General features: G+C 29.8%; 1 pseudogene; it reads left to right on the forward strand.

Moving 5' to 3' along the window:
- The first annotated feature begins 4997 nt into the window (after nt 1-4997).
- LOC129317497 (chloride channel protein CLC-f-like) overlaps nt 4998-14543 on the forward strand; it is a 19177-nt pseudogene continuing 9631 nt past the window's right edge.

Genomic DNA, 14543 nt, shown 5'->3' on the forward strand with positions numbered 1-14543 from the left:
CATACTAGAGTCGGTAATTCAGGCAAGTTGAGTTTATCTGGGTTGGGCTCAATTCGGGTCAGGTTTATGCAGATCAAGTTTAAAATATCTTACCCTCTTAAAAAAAGCCTATGCAATCAAATTCGACTTAACTTTTTAGGTCAGGTTTAAACTGGCCTGTCAGATTTAGCCAAAATTATTTACTTTACATATATATGAAGTTAAAAATTCTAGCACTCGAGCTTAGGAGCCAAGTTCAATTCATGTCGGGTTTAAAGTATTATATCTTCTTAAAAAAGCTTATATAGTCAAACTAGGTTTTGACTATTTTCGGGCGAGTTCGGGTTGACTTGAATTATTGGCTCCAACACAAACACATGTGAGATTTTTATAAAAAAATATCTAATATATATAAAATTCTCATGAAATTTAAGGTAGCTGTACATGATCTCCTTTGTCTTTAGAAGTTTAATAGTAACTTTCCTTATCTTTTATTTTTTTACTATTAACTTTATATTTGTATTTTTTTCAATTATCTTACTAATTGAAGTGGTGAAATTACATTAAAAAAAAAAAGATGTGGAATTTTATGTGACATTTGATGTAAGTTTAGTAATAATAGAAAAAATATGGATAAAAAATTTATATGGTTATTATTAGTTTACATTAAATGTCACATAAGTTACTATGTTCTTTTTTTGCAACTTTTACTAATAAGATAACTAATAAATATTAGTAGGGGAGTCTGGTAAAAAATTAAAAGGTTAGCAAGGTCGATATTAAACTTTTAAAGATGAGGTAATTTTATACATTTATTTCAAAATTTAAGAGAGTTTTATATATATTTTAACCTAAAAAAAAGCGTGCCTCATGTATTTAAAGAAAATTAGTTTCAAGACAGAATTTTTTTTTTTTTGGTAACAACTTAATCTCTTTATTGTTATTGATTATTAATATATGAATCATTAGTTAGAATCAATGTTATAAATGATGAAACTAATCTAACTAAAACAAATTGGGAGAATGCGTCTGAATATTATTTTTCATGTAATATTTAGTAACGTGATACAATCAGAAGTAGAAAGCAAAAGGGGAAGTAGAGATGGAGAGTCAAAGAGAAGGGAGGAAAATCGATTCACTTCTATCCACATCTATCACAATGACTTTCTCAGTACAATGCAGAGCAGCTTAGGTGCATGTTTGGATTTTATGAAAAAACAATTTTAAAATTCAAAATTATAGTTTTTATGAACCAGTGTTTTTAAAATCACATCGGACCAAATAGTCAGACTAGTCTGACTGTCAACCGGTTTTGGATTTCAGTTTGGTTCATATGAGAAAAATATTTTAGGAGTAGAGTTAGGTTGGGCCGTTTTGAACCAGCGGTAAGGACTGGGAACTAAAATCAAATTAGGAACCGGATCTGATTTTTTAAAACCAGACTGTTCAAAAAAAACTTTTTTTTAAATGACTAATTTTTTTAATTATTTGATATTATGTTGTATCATATGTCTTATTAAGTGTAACACCCCAAAATACAAATTGATTTTTCGCAAATTATTAAAACCATTATCATGGTAGAAAAATTTCTACCATGATACATCCAAGACAATATACCACAGGTCTTAAAATATCTCAAAAAAAGCAATTAAACCATGAGGGACAAACATGATCCTCATAGCATATTATTCAAATCAGATCATAAATCAAGAGGGACAGACATAATCCTCTTGGTCATATAAATACTTTTAATAAAAAGGATTAGAGTTTACATGCTTCACAAAGAAGATATGTCCTAAGTTGGCACAAGATACATTGTATAATCCAAAATAAGAGGCAACGTAAAAGATGGTGTCTCATACACCATAGTTACACCTCTGGTGCTTTCTCGGCCGGACTCACTCCTATAAAAATATTAACCACGGGGAATGAGACTTAAAAGTCCCAGTAATCAAAAATTAATATGTAATGATGCATGCGGTTGTAACTAATCATGCGATTGCTAAGTGGGCACACAAAACATTTAACCGAACAATACTTTCAAACAAACCGAATAAGTATTTAATTTGCATGACTGCACCTTATATCCTCCTTTCGCCATGCTCGGACGCCAAATCACCCGGCCAAAGGTGAGTTGGACCAAGCGACACGCCACTCATTGGGTCCAATGAGGGCTTACCACGTGGTAATAATTAACCGAACAGAAATTCCATTAACACCATACATTAAAATACCTTGACAAGTCATGCATCATTCAAATATCCAAACAGGAATATATCAGAACAATAATATCTCATCATGATAAATAAAAATAAATTTTTGACCCACTTGGCAATAATTTCAAACAAGTATAACAGTATTTATTTTCAATAATTCATAGTTTTTTCAAACAACAAGTCAACACATAACTATTCACAAACACACTCATCACAACACATTAATAATGGTTACCTTGTGTCTTGAATAACAAGTTTCCCTTCACAACTCCTTTTTCACCACTATCTTTGTCAATATAATCTACATAATTATTTCACAATACTATATATTAATTTTACATTAAAATAAATAACTCTAATTTAAAGAGTTAGAAAGTCTTAGATCTATAATCCATATTAATACTAATTTAAGATTTATGCCTCATTTAACTTCCCAAATTCTTTTCTAAAATTCTCGTACCCTAATAACTATTTTTTTTATCCTCAAATCACTTCTAGTATCACAATTTCATCCTTCTATATTCTAAAAATTCGTCCAAAAATAAATTAAAAATTTTAAAATTATCCTGAAGCCTCAAATCACCTTTCTATAACCTCAAAAATACCTATTCATACTTAAATAAATATTAATAATCAGAGGTTTATCCCTACATCTCAGATTCCACATAAATTCAACCATATAGATCTAGATTTTAACTCAAAAATTCTTAAACATGAGTTTCAACCTCAAGAAATATTCTATAATATTTATTATATCCCTAAGAGTTTTAACCTATATTTTTAATCCATCATATCATCAGATTAACTATCCTATAAAAAAATCCTAATCAAAATATTTACTCTATCCTACAAAATAATCATATCACTAAAATTAATATTATTTAGAAAATAACTATAAAATAATTTTGTAATTAAATAAATTTTTTAAATGCTAATCTAAACAGGAAAGTTAGAACATACCTGAAGAAAAAGAAAATAATCCCCCCTTGCAAGAAAACGCCGAGCAACGTGAGAGGAAGAGAGAAAAATAATATAAAAATAGGATTGTGGGTCCCAAATTATATTAAACAAAACTATAGGTTTGAATTTAATTATTCAAACTTTGGGCCATTACTTGCAATTTTCACAAATTGCATCTTGGGCCCTTAGTTGCAATTTCACAAATTGCAATAAATAATTCATTATGCTTCCTCCACAATGCACCTCCTCTTTTTATACATGAGGAGGTGCCTTTCATTCCCACATCTAACCGATGTGGGACTAAACCCCCTCCCCTTTTTTTTTTTACTTTCTTTTCTTTTCTTTTTTTTTTAAACTCACACACACACAATATTTTTTTTTAAATCTTAAAATTATATCTTAACAAAATATTTCTTATATAATTTTAAATTTAAGTTTTTAAATTCATAATTAAATGCCTGCCCATATTATTAAAATAACCTCAAATAATATAAATTCCTATTATTATCATCATTTTAAAAAAAAACTTAAATTTCATAATTAATTTTTTTATCTAAAATTTAGGATGTTACATTAAGGTCATAATAAACTTAAAATATTTATTTTTTTTAATTTAAAAGTAACATTTCTATTCTTTTCTTATATTTAGATTATTATATACATATATAATTTTTTTATTCAATTATTACATCACCAATTTGAACATTGGTCCAACTGGTTGAATCATGTTGAACCGTGAATTGTGACTTTTTCGATTTAATATTCGGTTTGGTTCTTAAAACATTGTTATGAACATATATTTAAACAATTTAATTACATATATAAATTAATTATGAATTTAAAATTATGTTTTTATTAAAAAATATCCAAGCACATGTTATACAACCCAAAATCAATTATAAATATAAAACAATGGATTTTTTAAATATTTAAATACTTCTATACTCTTTCCATTCAAAATTAAGATATTATTAACTAAATTTTACTTCCTAATAAAGTAATTACCTACTTTCAAACTAACTTTATCTTTTCATATTTACTCTTATTAAATATCCCTACAATAAATACAAAGTTATTTCTCAATAGGGGTCCTTTTAAAAAAAGACAATAATTACATCTTCAAAGATTGAAGATGCCTTACATTTTTAAACATTCAATTCCTCAAAAAATACTTCACATTTTTTAACAAAAGGAGTACATATTAAAATCAATTATAAATTTAAAAATTTGATTTATAAAATAGTTTTATAAATTTTTGGGATAAATTTTAGAAAAATATAATTAAAAAGCTAAATTGAAAATCCAATAATAGTATTCCATCCATTAAAAAATATAAGGCATTTTTGATAAATCTCACCTCTAAGAAAGTAGTTACTTACTTTCAAACCAACCTTATCTTTTCATATTTATTTCTATTAAACACCCTTCAATAAAATAAAGTTTTCATTAATAGGATACTTTAAAAAAAAAGATAATAATTATATCTCAAAAGATAAAAAATACTTTATATTTTTTAATATTTAATTTTTTAAAAAATATTTTATATTTTTAAATGGAGGGAGTACCTATTTAAATTTTATTAATAATCAATTTTAAAAGTGAAGACCATGATTTTGCGATTCCAAATCTTTGGTGGCTACGCTTGGGCCCATTTACTTACATTAAAAGAAAATACTAACAAACGGGAAAATTTTTTAACAAACCAACAACATCGTTCGCCTTAAGGATGCGGACGACGCGCAGACCCTGGAAAGCGACACTTAACCTCAGACCAAGCAACTCAAGCAGCTTCTTTTGGAAAACCATTATTCCGATGAATCAAGACCTAACTTGAGCAGCAGGATGACAGTGACGCTGCATGACACGTCGATTAAGAACAGCATACGAAGTCGCAGGAAAGCAACAGGAGGGTCAGGGCAATACGTAAGTTGAGACACGTGGAATGCTGGTGGAGGACCTTAGTTAGTAGAAGAGGGTGTGGCCAACGCGAGAGGCTGTAAGCTACTTCCTATTGACTTGAGTTCTCTCCTCCCATTCCACCTCTTGGTCTCTGCTGTAGTTGCAGAAAATTTGGAACTTAATTTAAATGATTTAAATTTAATATTATATTTTAATTTATATTTATTAAAATAAAATATATAAAAATTATAAAAAAAACTTTAATATGAATAATTTAAATTCAATATTAATTTTTTTATAAAAGGAGGGAAGTTAACAATGTTTTCAAAATTGAATCAGATATTAAATCGAAAAGGTCAGAAATTCACAGTTCGCATGCTTCAACCAGGTTAGACCAATGGTCAAACCGGTGATGTAATAATTAAATTAAAAAAATTATATATATATATATATATATAATAATTTAAATATAAATATAAATATAAAATTGTTACTTAACTTAAAATAAAACCAAATATTTTAAGTTTAGTATAACTTAACAAGTCACATGATACAACATACAATCAAATGATTAAAAAATTTAATTATTTTCTAAAAATATTTTGATAAACAAACAAAAAATAATTTTTTAAACAGTTCTGTTTTTGAAAATCGGATTTGATTCTCGACTTGATTCAGTTCTCGATCTGACTGCCAGTTCAATCCGGCCCAACCATCAAAACGGTTTTTATATACTAATAGAGCTAAAATTCAAGCCGGTCCGACCGTCTGGTTCAGTCTAGTAATCATCGAAAGCTAATTCTCACTTACATGAGTCTCAACTAGAAACTGGACATAGTAACCAGGTGAAATTTTTGCCGGTGCATGTACGGCTCCAGACGTCAAGCAAAAATGAGGCAATTTCAAGATAATCCAATCAACTACCTAAAATTGGCGTTTCAATACTGTTTCATGTTGTTCAGCTTTATGGAGATTATCATTAAGTTGAAAGAGTAATAACTCCAGTGCAGAGAATGATGAACCGTTAGCTTCTGTGGACAACTCGTGAAGTAAGTATGGCAATTGCATTGGTGGAGGTTGACCATGCATGACCTCGAACGGGGTAGTGCCCAAGGAAGAATTATAAGTGGTGTTATACTTACCACCACTCAACTAGCGGCAACCAAAGAACTCAATCATGTTATTATTGTTAAAAAAAAAAAACACCTCAAGTAGTGTTCCAAACAACAATTCAAAGCCTCATTCTGAACATCACTTGGAAGATGGTATATTGTAGAAAGTCTTTGCTCGAAACCCAATCAAAGAATTCACGCTAGAAATGACTAGTGAAAAAAGAATTGTTGTCATTGACATTATTGGCTGCAGTCCAGTGAAGCTTGTATATATTATCAAGAAACACTCTGAGCAAGAGGTGGCTGCATATTGCTTAAATGGTGAACAATAACTCAAATAGCATCTTGCCACGGAGAGGGATAATTTCTCGATGAATATTAAAACATAAAAGAAATTTTAAATCTAAAAATTAAAAAATAAATTATAAATATATAAGTTTAAAAAGTATCTAATCAAATGACTTAAGTTATTTTAGTGAAGTATACTATTTTTAAGTAAACTTAATATAAGAAATCTAACATAATATCAGAGCCAATCAATTGAAGACAAAACTTAGGACTTAATTTGAATTAATTGATCCTTTTAAAACCTCTTTATCATTCTCCTAATATACTCAAGATGAGACGTAGGATCATCTTGCAATTCACTTATCAAACAATGTAAGCGTGGATCAAGCTGCTATTGTTATTTTACTCGATCCCACAATTAAGTAGAAATAAAGGATATAAACATGTGAATCTCATGACAAAGCATCCATGTGCACTGGGTAGATGTGAATAAATAATGTTTCTAATAAAACCTTCGAGCTCCTTCGGTCTGTAAGAATAATGAAGGGGCATACACAAAAGTACTAATACCATTTAGATACAAGATGCACTATTATTTATAACAATTCCTTATCATAAATTCAAAGGAGTTGATTTCGTAGTGATGATAGAACCTTGCCGACATAAGCAACAGGGTGATTTGCTTGAGTCAAAACTGCACCAATTTCAACATTAGATATATAAGTCTCAATGGTGAAAGGTAATTAAAGGTCAGGTAAGGCTAAAACTGGAGCACGTACATGGGCGTGCTTTAAAGCTAGAAAAGAAACATGTGCCTGTACATTCCAATTAAAATGATCCTTCTTAAGCAAAGCGGCCCATGGCTAAGCTAATAGTCCATACCGACGAATAAAACATTGATAGTACCCAATAACCCAATGAAGCCACGTAGTTCCTTTTATGGTTCAAGGGTTGGCCAATTATATACTACCTGTAACTTGGAATCATTTGCAGCAACTTTCCATAAAAAATTGATTGCGCTGCAGAATATCAAAGACTGCATGAAGATGAGCTATATGAGTCTTTAAGTAGAGACAATATACAAGCATGTCATCAAAAAAGAACAACACAATTTGTAATATCTTGAAATTTTAACCACTGCTTAGCTAAGTTAAAATAGGTAATTGGTCAATCAATATGGCGTGTAGCTAGAAAGATCTAACAAATGTTTTAGGTTGTAGTTTTAGCTCTAAATTTAGGTCCAAAGTGAAGTAGGGTCAACTAGACCTCAAAAAGGGAGAGAATCAAAGGAGTATAGGTATGTGCTACAAGCCGCGACATGCCTCACATCTGCTGCAGCATACATGTGGCAACTCACGAAGAAGGACCTTTTTGTGCCAAGCACTATGGCGTGTGATGCGTGTGCCATGACACATGGTTAAATTTTAGCATAAGTAGAGCTGCATCAATTCGAAAATTCAGAACAAAGAAAGGGAGAAAATGAAGAACATGCGTGAAGCTCTACTAGGGCTTGAGAATTTGGATCTTTATAGACATTTTGAAGCTTCAAAACCTAAGGGTAAGTTTCTTATGTCCATTCTCTCTTGCTCTTCCATTTTTCTTGAAGATTTGAGCTATAGGGTTTGTATTGGGATGATAATTTTTGGTCTATAACCAATTGATCTAAATAAAGTTAATGTGAGTGGTTTAGATTATTTAAACCTAATAATTATGACATTAAGGGTTTTGGTAGTTAAAGGGTAATAAATACCCAAAATGACATTAAATTAGGTTGTTGGAGGTGTTTGATGTAAAAGAGGTGCCCTAAATTAGGACTTAAATCATAACACTAACCATAATTAATCAAGAACTAACCAAAAGGACTATCCTATAAGAGATTAACTTAAATAAATCCTTAACATGTATTTTCACAAACTATTCAAAACAAACGGATCTCAAGTCTTTAAAATATTTCAAGAACTCATATCATTCAATTAAACATGCAGAAGCATGATTAAAAAATACATTTTAAGATGGGAGAAAAATTTCCTCCCTTATTTTCTCTCTGTGCCCTACTCCATATAATATATATATATATATATATATTTACTAATATAACATTTGGTCACTCAAACCTTTCCATAACTGACAACGGAGGGCCAAGGTTTCAATCACATTTATTGCAATGATTATCAACTAGTCGTCATATTCTATATATCATCTAGTCATTAATAGTTTTTCGCATGTATGAATTCCCTTTTCATTCATATTTGATTAATTTCAAATACTTACCCTTAGACATCAAAATACAAGTGCAGACCATAACAATAATCCAATTCTCAAATCATGCATATAATAACTTTTTACTTATACAGATATTTTAGCCTACTAATATAAACATAAGCACCAAACCACATTCCTAAAGGCCCAAAATACATTTTCACCTAACACAAAACCCATAATGCAAGTGGATCAAGAATATACTATCCTAGTTGGCAATATTATAAACTAAATACACATATCAAAATAAAAGAGAAAGGTCTATAGAAGTGATTATTATCACTTGGCCAATACTCCTTTCCTATGTTCTTTCCAGATGAATTAACTCCTGTAATATGTTAAAAGAGAGGGGTGAGTACAATGACTCAGTAACCAAGATATATCTAAGTCATACAAATGCATGATAATTAATCATGAATGTAAATGGCTAATAAATTCATCAAGATGACCATATAAATAATCATATCAAGATCATGCTAATCACATTAATATATAACTCATGGGAATAATCTCAAGAATAAAGTCAAGTAAAAAATTGGCATGATTGTCTACAAGTACTAAATGTTCATAGAAAATTGGCACAAGTGGCTACATATACATTATTCACATATTTACCACATGTTCTCATTTTCACAATTATAATCATAGTCTCAAACATAGCTATCAATTACTCAAATGACATAATAATAACAATATGCATGATTAATCACTTTCTTATATCCCCTTTTATTTCCTCTGACATGAAATCTGTGGGCCAACAACTGGAAGGGATCGTCCATATGGTGAAACTATCTAAGGCCTTAATCATATCATGAGGGCTACCAAGCTAGGGTTACCTTACTTGCTTATGAACACGGCTCCCAAATCACACATTATGGGATGTCATACTCAGGACTAGCTCTACCCAAAACTGTAGATAAGCCAGTAAGGTTAAGTCCCTTAATAGGAATAATGTTACGGTACCTTACAAGGTAAGTAGCGACTATAACCCTTAGGATTATAGGTTAATAGCCAAGTATCATATGGATTTTGCACAATCGTTAGCTCCTTCACTAAGGCAAACTCCTGCCATATGATTATACTCATGAGACAATGCATTTCCATAACTCATCTGCATAATTCACAATTACCACATGTTTCTCGATTTTCATGATCAACGAGTATAAAAAAAATCATCATATATCAATCATGTCTCATGCATCAATTTTCATGTTACTACATAAATCACATGGCATCATATGAAACTCAACATGCTCATGCACAAGTCATCACCATGTACAATCCACAATTTATAATTAAGAGTATGTATATTATTATCAACCCTCAATCTCATTACTCAAATTATGTCACAATTAATTTGGTCACAAATTATAGGATTTTAACAAAGCCATACATGCATTACAAACAACAATTTTAAGATTTAGAGAGAGATATATATATATACACACACATATTCATTTGTTTCACAAATATAAATAATTAATAACATACAAATGCATAAAATAGATTTTTCGATTACCTCAACTTTTGAGAGGTTAAAGGTTACCCCTCAAGTTATAACAACTTTCAAAGCTTTTAAAGCTTGATTGGTGCCAAATAATAATTAATCTGTATTTAATCATATCACAATATATCAATAATATTATTAACACAATTTCACTTATATTCCAACACTTAAGTATTTTTTTCTTTTTCAAACCTTGGTCTTAGCCTCTTGAATTTTAAAATTCAATTTCATATACTTGAATCTATTCACTTGGTTCAATAACTTCCTTTACAATAATTTCATTGAAGTTTAGCTAAAATCATCTTTCAAACAATTTTTTAATATCAAAATTTCCATTTTTTTATTCCAAAATTCGCACATAAAAATATTCAAAAATTGTAAACTTGGTCCTAAGGCTATATTCACCATTCTATAGCCATGATAATATTTTTTCATCCCAAATAATCATCTAAACATTAATAAATTAATTTATACTTCAGATTTAATCAAAAATCTACTCAGAGTTTAGATTAACTCAAAGGCCTCAAATTCAATTCTATTAATAAAATAAGACTCTAAATATTTATTACACTACCACAATCTAATAACAATATTTATTCATAAAAAATTCATTCCTTTTTCAAACCTTTTTGCATAATCTAAAAATTTGAAACTAAAGAAGAAATATGATTAAGAAAAATATTTAAAATATTTACCTAATTTTAGAATACTTGAAATCTCACCCAAAATATTTTATTATAGAACCTATCTTCTAATTCAGTTTTCCACCATCGAAACTCACACACGCTCTGTTCGTTTTCTTTTTCACACTTCTCTATCGTGCACAAAGAAAAATGAGGAAGGGAAAGAGAAATGAAAAGAAAGAGAAGAGGTGGGTGTGGAATAAAGTGATGTAGCTCCCACATTTTTTTCATTTCATTTCGCATTGTTTGTTTTTTTTAATTTTATATTATACATCCCCCACCCTTCTTTTTTTAATTTTATATTCCTTTTCTTTTTTTAATAATATTATTATTACTATTAAATTCAATAATAATCCCATAATTAAAATTATTTATCTCTAAATATTCCTCCAAAATTACTCATTTGTCCTTAATTAGATTAATCTTAGGTTAAATTTGATAGCCATTATTAATAGTTTAATGGTTTATTGGGACCAATATGAGACAAAAGAAGCTAATAACTCTATGGATAGAGTTAAATGTGAAGGATTGGAATTTTGGTAGTTGTGGAAGTGTTGAGTAAATACTAGAAATTATTCTAATAGTGATATTAATGATAATTGGTATGATTGATTGTAGATTAATCATTTCTTGACACCATTGAGCTATTTGAAGAGTTGGAAAGTTTGGTTATTGAGGGGTAAACCTTTAACATCTCAAAAGTTTAAGGTAACAGGAAGAAATTTAGTTTATACATTTGCTTGTTTATTGATTATATGTTAAAATAAATTGTTTGAAAAATCAAATTATTCTTGTTTATGCAAATTGTGGTAGTGAGAAAGAATGTGATGAGTTTAGTAGATGAAAATGAATATATGTGTATGTTTGGCTATATGATTGTTGTTGTTGAATAAGAGCATGCAATTATATAAATGAGCATATAAAAAGGGAATTGTGAAATTGAGACATTAGATAAGCTTAGTTGTGATTGTAGTGGGAGATGAATATGATGGTTTAGAATTGCATGCTAGGTTTTTGTGCTTGAAAATCCACATGCAATTGAGAGTTAATGATGGGCGTGCCATGTGTTAAGTATGAGCTCCATTACATGATCAGTTGTGGTGTGAGTTCACCTTAGGAAGAGGAGTAGAGATTTGAAATTTATATGGTATGACCGTTATTAGGAGCTTGATGCTTGCCTTTATTTATTTATTCCATTTGTTTTTTGAGGGTTTCTCACTTGTTCATTGAGGGACTTGAACCTATATAGTCTCTACCAATTCATGAGAAAGCTAGCTTAAGGGAACAACATCTTATATTTGTTAGTATTAGGGGAATCATAATTCACAAGTAAGTATAGTAGCCTTGGCCAGTTAGCTTCTCATAAGTTGAATGCTTAAGTAGTTCGATTATATGGATGAATCTCATTAAAAAGTCAATGGTTGCACATCAGAGGTATTAGGAGGGTATAAGGATAGCATTGATCATATATTTCTTATAATAGCCATATGGTTGTTATTTTTATGGCCTCACATAATAATATATGACTATATGGTTGATATTATTGTGTTTCCTTTTTTGAAATTATGACATATGTATATGTTCGGTCACTTGATTATTAGTTTAATGGTCAACAACAATAACAAGGTTTGTCCCACTAAGTGAAATCGGCTACATATATTATATGACGTCATTGTACTATATCATTTATTAACTTTTAGAAATATTGATAGTTAAAAGGTCTCGCTCAACAACTTTCAAAAGTGTTCTCTTTAGCCTTCCTTTACCCTTTTTGACAAGGCTCAAAGTTATATGTTCTACTCTCCTCACATTTGCCTCCCATCATCTTCTTTATACATGTACAAACTACCTCAAATGATTTTCAACTATTTTTCCTTCAATAGGTGCAATGCCCACTTTTTTCCCGTATGCGCTCATTTTGGATTTTGGTCTTTACGTGTATAGCCGCACATCCATCTCAATATTTTTATCCCTACTACTCTAACTTTATGCTTTGCTGTCTCATTAAAGTCTAACATCTACTACCATATAATATTATTGGTCTTATAACAGTTCGATGAAACTTCCCTTTAAAATTTATTAAGTACTTTACAATTGCAAATAACTCCTTTAGCCTTTCTCCAATTAACCACCTAGCTTGTATCCTATGGGCAATATCTCTATTAATTTTCCTATTATGTTGAATAACCACTTCTAAATATCTAAACTTTTTCACTTATGGTATGATTAGATCACCCAATTTTACTTCTAAATTACTACTCACTAACCTCTAATCAAAATTATAATGTAGATATTTTGTTTTACTCATACTTAGGTGGAAATCTTTTGACTCCCATATCCTCCTCCATAACTCAAGTTTATAATTCATTTCTTCTCTTATCTTCATAATAAGAATTATATCATCCGGAAAAGTATACATTTAAGAATTTCCCATTACAAGTGCTAGCTCCTCAGGTTAAGATAGAGGGAAACATCTTGAGGCATAAGATTTCATGATCCTAACTTGTAAGCCTTATTTATGTTGAGATTCATGTGTAAATTTTTAATGAAATTGCCAACTAGGAGTTGCATTGTTTTGATTATTTGCACAATATGAGATGATTTAAGTTGAATTATGTATTTTGGGCCCTAGATTGTTTGTATGATAAATTTTGATACCTTGATAGAGCCAAAATACTAGTGCAAATATGATATTATGATACGGATGTTTGTAAAGTAATATTAGGGTATTTATAGTAATTTCACTCTACCTTCTATTTATGACTAAGGGGTTGAGTATTGAAATTATAAATTATATGTCTTTGAATTGTTGTAATGTGTTGTATAGGTCTTTCCTAGTCTCTTGAGGGTGATCTAAGGGCTTTTGTGAACTTTTAGCACTTGAAAATGAAATTGGATGCCCTAGATGTGTTTTTGAGATTAAAAGTAGTGAGTTTGTAAATGGGTGTCTAAATTTTAATGAGATATGATATATGAGTGAAACTAGTGTCAATAGCTAATGCTTTAAAAGAGCTTTTTGTAAATACCTAGATTACTTTAATTGAATGTCAAATGGAGAAATGGGAGTACTTTAAAATTCATCTCAGGAGCTATCATAATAGCACTTATAACGTCATTACATGTGCAATGCATGGCACAGCAAGGACATACAGCAGCGCATTGGCAACACCAACGACACACATCTTTACAATTAAAATGAAATGGAAGAAAAGGAAAGAAGAAGGATAATGATCAAGGTTAGTATAACTAGAGCACCTGCCTCTAGAAACTTTAGTCTTCACAAATACTAAAAGAGTTTATCAAACTCTTGATCACATCTGCATTCACATCAAGACTCCATAAGCAAGCATAGCTTGCAACAGAGTTTTAACAACCTTAAATATTGTATCAATTTAAAAATGTTAGGGTAACATTGCACCTTTAATACTTTAGGATATTAATTGGGGTTTAACCTTAATGTAATAAAGGGTGCAACTTAGGTCATTTCCCTAAGGAGTAACACTACCATAAAAAAGGCTTTTCATGTTGCTATTTTAAAAGTATTACATGTTACTATTGTGGAGCTCATAGATCTAAGTGATTTAAAAAGTTGACTAATCCATATCACATTGTTTAGTGATGTGAATAAGATTAATGTAAC

The sequence above is a fragment of the Prosopis cineraria genome, unplaced genomic scaffold (genome assembly GCF_029017545.1).
Source record: "Prosopis cineraria cultivar Desert tree isolate PC_DT_omini unplaced genomic scaffold, ASM2901754v1 PC8, whole genome shotgun sequence".
In the NCBI taxonomy this organism is placed as follows: domain Eukaryota; kingdom Viridiplantae; phylum Streptophyta; class Magnoliopsida; order Fabales; family Fabaceae; genus Prosopis; species Prosopis cineraria.